Below are 12,665 nucleotides of genomic sequence, written 5' to 3' on the forward strand. Positions count from 1 at the left end.
CTGGGTGTGCCACGCTAGTTCAACTTTTCAGAGAGATGAATCAAGCACACAGCATGGGCGTGGCACGCCAGACCCTGGGCATGCCACACTAGTTCAATTTTCCAGAAGCAAGGAGAAGAGGGAGAAGACCTGGTCATGTCACTTGGGCTTGAAGGCGTGGCACGCCAGGGTACATAAGTGATTAAAAGGCCTTGGGCGTGCCACTTGGTGTCGAAGGTGTGGCACGCCAGGGATGATAATGAAGGAGGGCATGCCACTTGACGAGCTGGGCGTGGAATGCCAAGCCAGAATCAGAGGAAGGCGTGGCACGCCATTGAAGCGCCAGCCACACGCCAGTTGGGAGATCACGTTTATTGAGTTTATTTTCCTTCCAATTTGTATTTTTATTTTCACTTTTGTGTTTTCTTTTATTTTTAAGAGCTAGGAGTAATATAAATAACCTCAAAAAGTACTGAAAAGGGGTTCATGCAGTTAGAAAGTTATGTGTAGAGAATAGCTTTTAGATTTACTTTTTACTTCATCATCTTCTTCATCTTGAGTACTTGTCTCTGAGCTATGAGTAGCTAAATTCCCTCTCATTGAGAGAGGGAGCCCTGTTGTACTTGATAGATTGATGATAGCAAATTTCTTCTTTTCTTCATTTTCTCTTTGATTTGCTAGAAGGAATTTCGTTCTTCGTACTTAGTGTTCAATTATATTGGGAAAGAGGTTGAATGCAAAATGGGTTTCATGGGAACCTTGGAAAAGGAAACATGAAACCATGCTTGAAATCCCTTCTCACACTTGAGTAGGATCTGGGTTTTGGTGTTTGGATATGGTGACATGATGAGTCCGAAATTCACACCCCATAATTTTTTTTATTATGAATCTGCTCTTCTGGCAAGCACACCAAAATTATTGTCAAGTATTAACCCACAGTGGAGTGGGATCGTATCCACAGAGATTGTGATTGCAAAATTATAAATGGGAAGAAACGCAAATGACATGAAAGTAAAGAAAAGCAGTAAAGTGCAGAAATAGAAATGGCAAGAATGTAAAGAGCAGAAACATAAATGGCTGAATTATGAACGAGAATGGGGATTTACAGAATGTAAAGGGAAGCTATAAAGAAAGTGATAGATGAGAATAGGGGAAGTTCATTGAGATTAGGAGATGTTGTCTCTTTGGATTAAGTTCAGCTTATATCCTCTTCAATCATGTAACTCATTGACCTCTTGGCAATCATGATTGATTGAGTCCCTGTTCATACCCTGGGTCAAGATGACCGACCCGGGATGTTCGACAGACAAAGCGATCGACCTCTTCAGGTTAGGACAACCCGACCTCTTCCCAAAGATCTTGGTCAAGTCCCTATGAAAGCCCAAGGAAGGGCCCAAATATAGGAACACGTCCCAAATCCTAAAGTGGCCCAAGCCTACAGCGAGAAGGGCGGTTCCCTTAAAGATAAGATTACCTCACTTAAAGATAAAAGATAAGATAACTAACTTATCTTATCCACAGAAGGCCACATCTCACCATTATAAATACACTGGAGCACCCAGGTATAACTCATACTCTGATTCTACTCAATACCTGCTTAGTCCCCTTGCTAACTTAAGCATCGGAGTCCCTTGCAAGTACCTCCCACCCTTTGGTGACAAAGGATTAGCAGCACATTCAGTCCAACAAGTCGGACGCACCAGCTCCGGCCTCTATTCACCAGCCGGACACATCAGTTCTGACCAGCACAGAAGATCTCGTCCGAGATCGACCTACAATTTCAGGTAACCCTCGGAACATTGGCGCCGTTGCCGGGGAACCTGGAAGTCATCCTATCACCATGGCGGACGACTATGACAACGACCACGATTCAGGTTTGGAGGATCGGACACCGCACAAAAACGCGGATGTCACGCTACAAAACACTCCAGAAACCAACAAAGACAAAGACTCACCAAATTCAGGGGCAATAGAAGCGCTCCTGGATTGCCTAAAACAACTGGAAAAAGAAACCCAACAACAACGAGAAATTGGAAGAGATCTCCAAAGAGAGGTGCGGCGACGTCGGGAGTTGGAAGAAAAACTACAGCAATTGGAAGCCGATCTCAAATCAAAATCCCCCAGACTAATCTCGAGGAAAATTCACGCAAAGACCAAGACCCGTTCACCATGAAAATCATGAAAACCAAAATTCCAAAAGACTTCAAACCCCCGGATATGACCCTGTATGATGGCACTGATGTGTGGAAAACGATCCAACACAAAACTCACCGGCAAGTGTACCGGGTCGCATCAAGTAATAATAACTCACAAGAGTGAGGTCGATCCCACAGGGATTGAAGGATTGAGCAATTTTAGTTCAGTGGGTGATTTAGTCAAGCGAATGAAGTGTTGATTGAGTGATTTGTGTTTAACAAGAATTAAATGACAGTAAAAGTAAAGGGGGAAGGGGAAAATTTCAGTAAATTGAAGAACAGAATTATAAATGTGCAGAATCTTAAAGAGCAAGAAAGTAAATGACTGAAACTTAAAGTGCAAGAAACTTAAATTGCAGTAACTTAAATGGCAAGAAAGATAAAATGCAAGAAAGTAAAAGGGAATTGAGGAGTGGGATTGCAAGATCTAAACTAAGAAAAAGCAAATTGCAATAGTTAATTGGGCAGAGTTTAAATCAGAGGCAGTAAACATTCAAACAGAAATGAAACAAAAGGTAGCAGAGGTTCACAGAAGAACCCAAGAGTGAATTGTGATCTCAGGATCCCAAGGGCTTAGGTAGCAGAGCCTAAAACCCAATTTCCTTCCCAGATCTAGATTCACTAAGCAATTAACAGAAAATTTAAGAAGAAGTAGTAGAAGAACAGATTTGGAATTCAATTATGCAGAAATTAAAGTGCAAGGAGCTTGAATGGGAATTGGGACAGAATTTCCCCAATTTCACACACCCAATGCTCAGAAAACAAAAGAGTAGAATTGCCCAAGAGAAGTGAGGAAGGAGACTCTCCTTTGATCCTCTTAGTTCTCAGTCAAATTCTCTCAAGGAAGCTCGAAAGCAAAATGAAAGTAAAATTTCAAAGCCAAGTGAAAATTTAAAAATGAGCATAAAAGTAGCTAAAAGTAAAGTCCCCCTCTAATTACATCAAACTAAGTCCTATTTATACACTTTCTATTCTTGGATAATGGGATTTGGATGGGCTTTTGGATTGGTGAAGAAATGAATTCAAATGAATTTTTAATTTTGAATTTCGGCCCAAAATCCACTTCCAGGAGGCTGCCCTGCCCTTGTGGAGGGCAGGGCAGAAAGTTGATGCATGGTGCATGCTTTTGGTGCGGCCATGATGCGCATGGTGAAGAAATTGGTGCGCCAGAAGCTGCGTGGTGCGCATGAGGAGGAAATTTGGTGCGCCAGAGGCTGCCCTGCCCGCGCCAAGGGCAGGGCGGGAAGGTTTGTGCGCCAAAACGTGATGCGTGCGTGCGCTTGGTGCTGCCAGAATTGAGAAGCGCGCGTGCGCGTGCTGCACGTTGGTGCGCGGATGATGCCAGATTTGAGGAACGCGCGTGCGCGCGAAGCATGTTGACGCGTGGAATGCTGCCCTGCCCGCGCCAAGGGCAGGGCAGGAATGGGTTGATGCGCCAGGGAGCGTTGAGCGCTCGGATGGTGCTGCCACGGGCGTTTGGGCGTGCGGATGGTGCTTTGGAGGCTGCCCTGCCCGCGCCAAGGGCAGGGCAGGATCTGTTTGGTGCGCCAGGGAAGAAACGCGCGCGCCAGGATCGTGCCAAGGAAGGAATTGGTGCGCGCGTTGGTGCTTGATGATGCGCCAAGTTCAATTGCCGCCCTGCCCGCGCCAAGGGCAGGGCAGGGACTTTCCTTCACGCCTCGGGTTCGATCCTGGGAGGCTACACACGCTTCATTAATTCTCTTTATTTCTTGGCACGCTAGTTGGTCTCAAGGCTTGGCTTCCTCATGGTTCTTTGTTCGAACCTTGTGGCTTGCATGGGAGCTATTTTTCCTTGGATTTCTTTCCTCATGGAGCACGATCCTGCCCTCCACAAGGGCAGGGCAGAGTTGCCTTGTCTTGGTTTGGTCACTTGATGCTGCCCTCCTAGAGGGCAGTCTGCCCTTGTGGAGGGCAAGGTTGCTTCCTCCATTGTGATGCGGCACGCTTCCCTTTTCCTTTGCCACGCTTTCCATTTCTTGTGTCACACTTCGTAGGCCACGCTTTTCATTTTCTTTTCTTTTCTTCACCTAAAATAAACCAAACAACCACTCAAAGTATCACTAAATTCAAGAGGCTTATAAATCAATTAAAATGCAATTAAAATTAGCTTAAACCTCATGATTTATCATTAATTTCATAGTGGTTGCTTGATTTAAAGAAGTTGTGCATTTTCACTCCAAATCCTTTACTTCGGATGCAAGAAAGTGCATAAATGCTAACAAAACAAGTGAATTTAGCTTGAAAAATGGGTATATGATGACTTGTCATCAGGCACCACGGATCCCAACCACCACCTCAGCAACTTCAGAAGTAGAATGTACCTCACTGACGCCCCAGATGCTGTTCGCTGTAAGGCTTTTCCAACAACTCTCACAAAGACAGCGATCCGATGGTTCGACAACCTACCCCCGAAGTCCATCTCAAGCTTTGATGAGTTATCTAAAAAATTCCTAGCCAGATTCTCCATTCAAAAAGATAAAGCCAAGCACGCCCCCAGTTTACTAGGGATCAAACAAGGAGATCGGGAGAGCCTTCGCAACTACATGGAGAGATTCAACAAAACATGCATGGACATACAAAGCTTACCAACGGAGGCCGCCATCATGGGACTCATCAATGGCCTACGAGAGGGACCTTTTAGCTAATCTATATCAAAAAAGTACCCGACCTCCTTAGACAAAGTGCAGGAGCGGGCAGAAAAGTATATCAACATGGATGAAAACGCTCGGTTAGGAGAAACCTCAAAATCGGGGGCCTCCTACCGAGACAAAGACAAGGAACCCAAAATAAAAGAAGATCGACAAGGGGAGAAAATCAAAAAATACCATAACTACATCCCTCTCAGGGCATCCATGGTCGAGATATACAAAGAAGTCTGCCATACGAAAAAAATCCCCCCAGCACGGCCGCTCAAAGGCAAAAGGGGAGGAGGAAACCGAAAGGAATATTGTGAATACCATCAAGTCCGAGGACACTCCACAAATGAATGCTTCGACTTAAAAAATATCATAGAAACATTGGTGAGAGAAGGAAAATTAGATCGATTCCTGGCCACCCGAGATGATCAAAGAAAGAGACGAAGGGATGAAGATACCGAACGAACAGAACAATCACCTCGGACACCAGAAAGACATGTTCACATGATACATGGCGGAATCACAGCAGGTGGGATCTCCAAATCCTCTCGCAAAAGAAAAGAAGTATATCATGTCGAAGAAGAGGAGAAAGCACTCAACATTCCGGCAATAACATTTACTAAAGAGGACGCATCCGGCATCATCACAGAACACGATGATCCCATCGTTATCACCATTATATTGGCAAACGCCAACCTACACTGCACATTAATAGACCAAGGAAGTTCTGCCGACATCTTATTCAAAACAGCCTTTGATAAACTCGGCTTGGAAGAAAAAGAACTTAAAGCATATCCAAACAGCCTGTTTGGGCTAGGAGATACCCTGGTTCGACCACTCGGATACATACCACTACATACAACCTTCGGAAAAGGGGACCAATCCAGGACCCTCAAAATAGACTACATCGTAGTCGATGTAAGTTCAGCTTACAACGCTCTCATAGGACGGATAACACTCAATCAACTCGGCGCAATAGTCTCAACCCCACACCTATGTATGAAGTTCCCATCCCCAAAAGGGATAGCCACGATAAAAGCATACCAGAAGACGGCACGTCGCTGTTATAACGAAAGCCTAAACCTCAGAGGCAAAGGAGAAGAGTTCCACACAATCGAGCTGGGCGGAATTCACCGACGAGAAGAACTTTGTCCCCAGCCAGAAGGCGAGATAGAAAAGATTCAGATCGGGGATACCTCGGAAAAAACAACCAATATTGGTTCAATCCTAAAAGTAGATTTAAAAGAATTACTAATACAATTCTCGCGAGATAACGTCGATCTCTTCGCATGGAAAGCCGCAGACATGCCAGGCATAGACCCTAAGCTAATGTGTCATAAGTTGGCAGTTTATCCAGGATCTCGACCAGTGCAACAGAGACGAAGAAAACTTGGGCCAGAGCGATCCCAAGCTGTGGACGAGCAAGTACAGGCACTACTGGAAGCCGAATTCATAAGAGAAGTCAAATACCCGTGATGGCTAGCCGACGTTGTCTTGGTGAAAAAATCAAATAGGAAGTGGCGAATGTGCACCGATTACACCGATCTCAACAAGGCTTGTCCAAAAGATCCATACCCACTCCCAAGTATTGACGCTTTAGTAGATGCTTCCTCCGGATACAAATATCTCTCGTTTATGGACGCATACTCGGGATACAATCAAATCCCCATGTACCCACCAGATCAAGAAAAGACCTCGTTCCTAACACCAAAAGCAAACTCCTGCTACATCGTGATGCCTTTCGGTCTTAAGAACGCAGAAGCTACTTATCAAAGGCTAATGAATAAAGTCTTCTCAGATCACATTGGAAAAATCATGGAAGTTTATGTGGACGACATATTGATAAAGACACAAAGCGAAGATACATTATTATCCGACTTGACTCAAGTGTTTTACACTATAAGGAAGCACCACATGTGGCTCAATCCTGCAAAATGCACCTTCGCAGTAGAAGCAGGCAAATTCTTAGGCTTCATGCTCACACAAAGGGGAATCGAAGCAAATCCAGACAAATGTCAAGCCATACTCAACATGAAGAGCCCAACCTATGTCAAAGAAGTACAACAACTCAATGGGAGGTTGGCCGCCCTATCCCGATTCTTAGCAGGAGCTGCGATAAGATCTCTCCCCTTCTATGCTACTTTAAAAAAGGAAAAATAGTTCGAATGGATGACAGAATGTGAACAAGCCTTCCAAGACTTCAAGGAGTTCTTAGGACGGCCTCCTATCCTATCTCGACCACAAGAAAGAGAACCGCTCATATTATATCTCGCAGTAGGGAGCCGGGCAATAGCCTCAGCACTAGTCAGAGAAGACGAAAATGGGCAAAAACTTGTCTACTTCATTAGCAAAGCACTACAGGGATCCGAGCTGAACTACCAGAAAATAGAAAAATTTGCCTATACCCTCATCCTAACATCTCGACGACTCTGCCCGTACTTCCAGGCTCACACCATTAAGGTTCGAACTAACCAACCCATAAAAGGAATATTACAGAAAACAGATCTGGCAGGCAGAATTCTACAATGGGCAGTCGAGTTGTCAGAGTTTGACCTCCAATATAAAGCTTGGACGACCATCAAATCACAGTATTTGGCCGACTTTATCACAGAATTCACAGATGCCCTAGAAACCCCCACAGAATGGAATCTTTACGTGGACGGTTCTTCAAATAAAACGGGAAGTGGCGCAGGCATGATAATAGAAAGCGACCAAGTAACCCAAGTTGAGCTTTCGCTCAAGTTCGGGTTCCTGGCCTCAAACAACCAGGCAGAATATGAAGCATTACTAGCCGGTTTGAAGCTGGCTAAAGAGGTTGGAGCTCAAAAACTCAACATTTACAGCGATTCACAAGTGGTCACATCACAAATAACAGGGAGCTACCAAGCCAAAGATCCCACCATGAAAAAATATTTGGATAAAACTAAGGAACAGCTCGGACAAATCAGGGAGTATAAAATCTGCCACATAGCCCGCGAACAAAACGCCCGAGCTGATGCACTCTCAAAACTAGCCAGCACCAAACCAGGGGGCAACAATAGGAGCCTCATCCAGGAAATGTTACAAAACCCGTCAATCTCGGAAGAAGAAAAAGTCCTGACTATAACAAATCAGGAGCAAGGATGGATGACCCCCATAATCAACTACCTCAAAACAGGAACACTCCCCACAGAAGAAAAGGAGGCAAAGATGTTAAAAAGGGAGGCACAATACTACACCATCATAAACAACATCCTGTACAAAAGAGGAATCTCAACACCTTTACTAAAATGCGTGCCGACCTCCAACACAAGGGAAGTGCTAGAAGAAATACACGGCGGTATTTGTGGCAATCATCTCGGAGCACGAGCTCTCGCTAAAAAAGTACTCCGGGCGGGATTTTATTGGCCAACTCTACAGAAAGAAGCTACAGAATTTGTAAAGACATGTCCACCATGTCAGAAACATGCTAACTTTCACATCGCCCCGCCAGAAGAGCTCATTAGCGTGACCTCGCTTAGGCTGTTTGCAAAATGGGGACTCGATCTTCTCGGCCCCCTCTCACAGGGACCAGGACAAGTTAAATTCCTCATAGTAGGGGTAGATTACTTTACAAAGTGGATCGAGGCAGAGCCCCTAGCCAACGCCACCGCTCAGAGAAGCCGGAAATTCTTATATAGAAACATTGTCACAAGGTTTGGGGTTCTATATTCTATAACCACAGACAATGGCACCCAATTCGCAGACGCAGGCTTCAGAAAATTAGTAGCCGACTTGAATATAAAGCACCAGTACACCTCTGTCGAACATCCACAAGCCAATGGACAGGCCGAAGCTGCCAACAAAGTCATATTGGCAGGGTTAAAACGAAGACTGCAAGATGCAAAGGGAGCCTGGGCAGAGGAGCTTCCACAGGTTCTATGGGCATATCAAACGACGCCACATTCCACCACAAAGGAATCCCCTTTCCGATTAGCATATAGAATGGAGGCAATGATTATAGTAGAAATTGAAGAAGGATCGCATAGAGTAGTCCATTATAATGAGGGAGCAAACTTCCAACTTTAGAGGGAAGAACTCGACCTACTACCTGAAATCCAGGAAAGAGCTCGGATTAGAGAAGAAGCTCTAAAACATCGAATGGCTTCCAGGTATAATCAAAGGGTAGTGCCAAGAAGTTTCGCTAAGAACGATCTCATTTTAATTCGAAACGACATTGGAACAACTCGGCCCGGAGAAGGAAAGCTGGCAGCAAACTGGAAGGGACACTACCGAGTCATAGAAGTGCTTGGGAAGGGCTACTACCGACTGTCCGAACTCGAGGGACGAGAGCTTCCCATATCATGGCACGCCTGCAACCTAAGAAGGTACTATAGCTAGAAAAGACAACGGATCTCATTAGTGGATGTGCTCTTTTTCCTGAAAAGGTTTTTTAATAAGGCACCATGTTGAGATCCAGGTCATGCCCGACTTAAAGGGATAAGAAAATTCCCACATATATATATATTTGCATTTTTTCTTTGAATAAAGTTTATTTAGATATTCTACAAAGAATCCAAGACGCATTAATCTGAAGTATTCACCGTCCAGTTATAAAGCGACAGGTCGGCAGAAAGTGAAAAACAATTTCAGTGCACGACCACGATAAAGATAAATCGTCCGATAAAGGTGAAAATGCGATTCACACAAAGGACGATCTAAAGATGCCAACCACTTTCTACAAATCGGCAAAGGTGAACACAGAATAATTTAAGAAATTATCGAAAGCAATCCAAAAAAGAACCTGATGAGGTCTTACGGATAGCTAAAATAATAACCTAAAGGCTGGCCGACGCTCACAAGTCGGACCAAGTCAACCCAAGTTATAAGTAAACCCTGGAAAGAGGTCTGGCCAACCCTATTAAAGAGGATTACTTTAACTTAGAAGGGCCTGACATAACAAAGTCAGTCCAAAACAAAAAGTTATTCAAGTACCACTAAAAAGTTATCAAAGTAATCCCTGAAAGAGACCTGACAAAGGTCCAAAAAAGAGGATTACAGAAATAACCTAGAAAGAGATCGACCTAACGAAATCGATCTCCTACAAATAAGTTATAAAAGTAATCCCCGAAAGAGACCTGACAAAGGTCCAAGAAAGAGGATTACAGAAATAACTTAAAGGGGGACCAGCGCAAAAGATCCACCAAAAAAACAAGTTGGACTCATAAGTCACAACCTCAAAGGATCCAAGCTACAAACAATAAAACAAAGCAATCCGAGGAGGTCGAGATACAAGATTTCAAACATCAGTAGAAAACTGAAAAGATGCCAAGTCAAAAAAAAACTAACTCTATTACTCCACAAAAGTTATAAGGCCTCGGAAGGCCACCAAAACCTACCTTGAAGGGATAGCAAGCTACCTTTTGTTTTTCAAAATAAAAAGTTGCTAAACAAGCAACTAGGAAATGTCAGCAATTAAAAAGTTTTAAAAAGCCCACAAGCCGGGCCAACAACACATCCAGAAAGAGATCAGCAAACATCAGGAGCCTTCTTGGCAGCGTCAGGACAAGGAGAAGGAGGACGAGTCTGAAGGGGCACAGCATCTATGGTTCTATCATCCCGGTTCAGAATCTGGCAATCCGGATCAGATGTAACGGGAGGAACAGAGGATGTCGACACCTTAAGAGAAGGCACTGGGGGAGGATCAGTCTCATCATCATCTTGGTCATCAGGGACAATCTTACCATCCCTCACGATATTGTCCAGGCTGATGAGAGTCAAGTCGGCATCAGGAGTAACAACCCGGAACTGCTCCATCAGGTTCTCGGAGGCTGCAGTTACGCTACCTACAAGGTGACCCTGAAGCCCACCATAATTAACCCGAGCGGTTTCCAAATCCTCCCGAAGATGCATCAATTTCCTATAAGCCGAGACATAGCTATCCTTATGTTTTAATGCCATGTCCTCGGCCAGCTTTAAAGATGCAGCCAAGGCAATAGAACTGGCCTTCTCACCCTCCAACTCCTTCTCCACTTTCGCCAACTTCATCTCCAACTCCTCCTTCAGACCCTTGATTTGATCAAATTCCGACTTGGCCTCTTCCATGAAGGATTTTGTGGCATGAATCGGAATCCCCTGAACTGTTCGGAATATAGCCGCACCCATATGCGCCATCTTCACACTACTTTTTGTGATAACATCCAGATGCTGAAGAAGAGAAACGTCGTCCATGGAAAGCCCACCATATGGGGCAATTTGCTGGTTAACAAACTCGATAGCATCAAAATCTAGGGCATCCAGGTTAAAGGGCTCGGATGTTTTTTGCTTCTTATTAGGAGGGGCACCAGGAGCTGCAGCAGAAGATTGTGGAAGATCGACCAGACGAACCCGACGAATAGGAATTGCTTTCCTCATCCCGGGAGAACTAGGTACAGGAGGTTTAACTGGAACCTGGGAAGATCCCTCTCCGGCCGCCTTGGTCCAAATGTTTAAAGCAACAGTCGCCTTCTTTGCCTTCTTGAAGGCCTTCATAGAATCATTATTCTTCGACATCTCTGAAAAACACAAAATCAACCACAAAAGACAAGTTACAACATAGGAGAAGAAAAAGCTCGGAAGCAAGTATAAAAATAAAGCAGACAGTACCCAAAGCCCGAACCAAAGATGGATCACTCAAAAATCTCTTCGTGTCCAGATGGGGAGGGTTTCCCCACAAATCTTCAAGAACAACTACAAAGGCCCGCTCAACCTCACTAAGCATTTCCCATGTGTAACGTGGCACTCTTACATTCTTTTGCCACTCTAGAGGAAAAGCAGGCTCGTCATTTTCATCAAGAAAAAAGGGACGGGCCCCCTCAACAGCTCGAACTTTAAAGAAGTTGTTCTTGAAGTCCTTAAAGGACTCATCATACATCACAAATACTTTATGGCCCTGGGCGGACCGGAAAGAAACCCAAGAAGCTTTCTTTTTTGAAGAACCGCCAGGCTTGGCGGAAACAAACAAGTAAAGAAAAAGAGTCTGGGAAGGTGTTATATCTAGTTCATGACAGAGAAGTTGGAAAATTTTAATAAAATCCCAGGAATTCGGGTGAAGCTGGGATGGAGCAATGTTACACGACCACAACAGGTCGGTTTCAAAAGCAGTAAAAGGAAAAGAAACGTTCAACTGACTAAAAAAGTATTCGTAAGCATAAAAGAAGGGACGCTCTCCCTCAATAGAAGTCGGAAAGCAAACTCTCTCGTCAGAATCAGGGGAAACAAGCTCGTAATCCTCCTCATGGGCATTGTTACCACAAATCCTATGGCGCTTCCTCAGTTCTATGCAAAACTCAGCATCCACAATAGAAACACACAACAAAACAAGGGAGTCCAACCAATCGGACATCCCCTCGGGAACTCTGGACGACATCTCTACAATATTATTGTGAGAAGACATGAGGCCAACTAGTCCTACAAGTAAGAAAAGAAAATAAGGTTACTACAAACATCTCGGACAAAGGAGAAAACAACTCGGTTAAATACTTCTCAGGCAATGAAAAGCAAGAAAAGGAAAACCCCAAGACTCAAACCAAAGTCCTGACGCATCCTTTGGAGGCAGTAACAAGGCAAGGTTCCCAGAAAAATAGTGTGAAGTCAATATCCCAGCATTTCTCAAAAAATAATCCAAAACAGCAACACTTTTCAGCAAAAAGCACGCCAAGCAGAGACCATTAAAAGACCCAACCTTATTAAAGAGCAGACAAAAGCAACCTTCAAATAAACGAGGAACAGACACGGACAAGTAGTACCAAGAACAGAAACAACAAAAACATGCAAAGCCCTAGAGGCACCCAACAAAGGCGAAAAGGATCATGCAGAAAATAGAGAAATTCTCAGA

The sequence above is a fragment of the Arachis hypogaea genome, chromosome 4 (assembly GCF_003086295.3).
Source record: "Arachis hypogaea cultivar Tifrunner chromosome 4, arahy.Tifrunner.gnm2.J5K5, whole genome shotgun sequence".
NCBI lineage: Eukaryota > Viridiplantae > Streptophyta > Magnoliopsida > Fabales > Fabaceae > Arachis > Arachis hypogaea.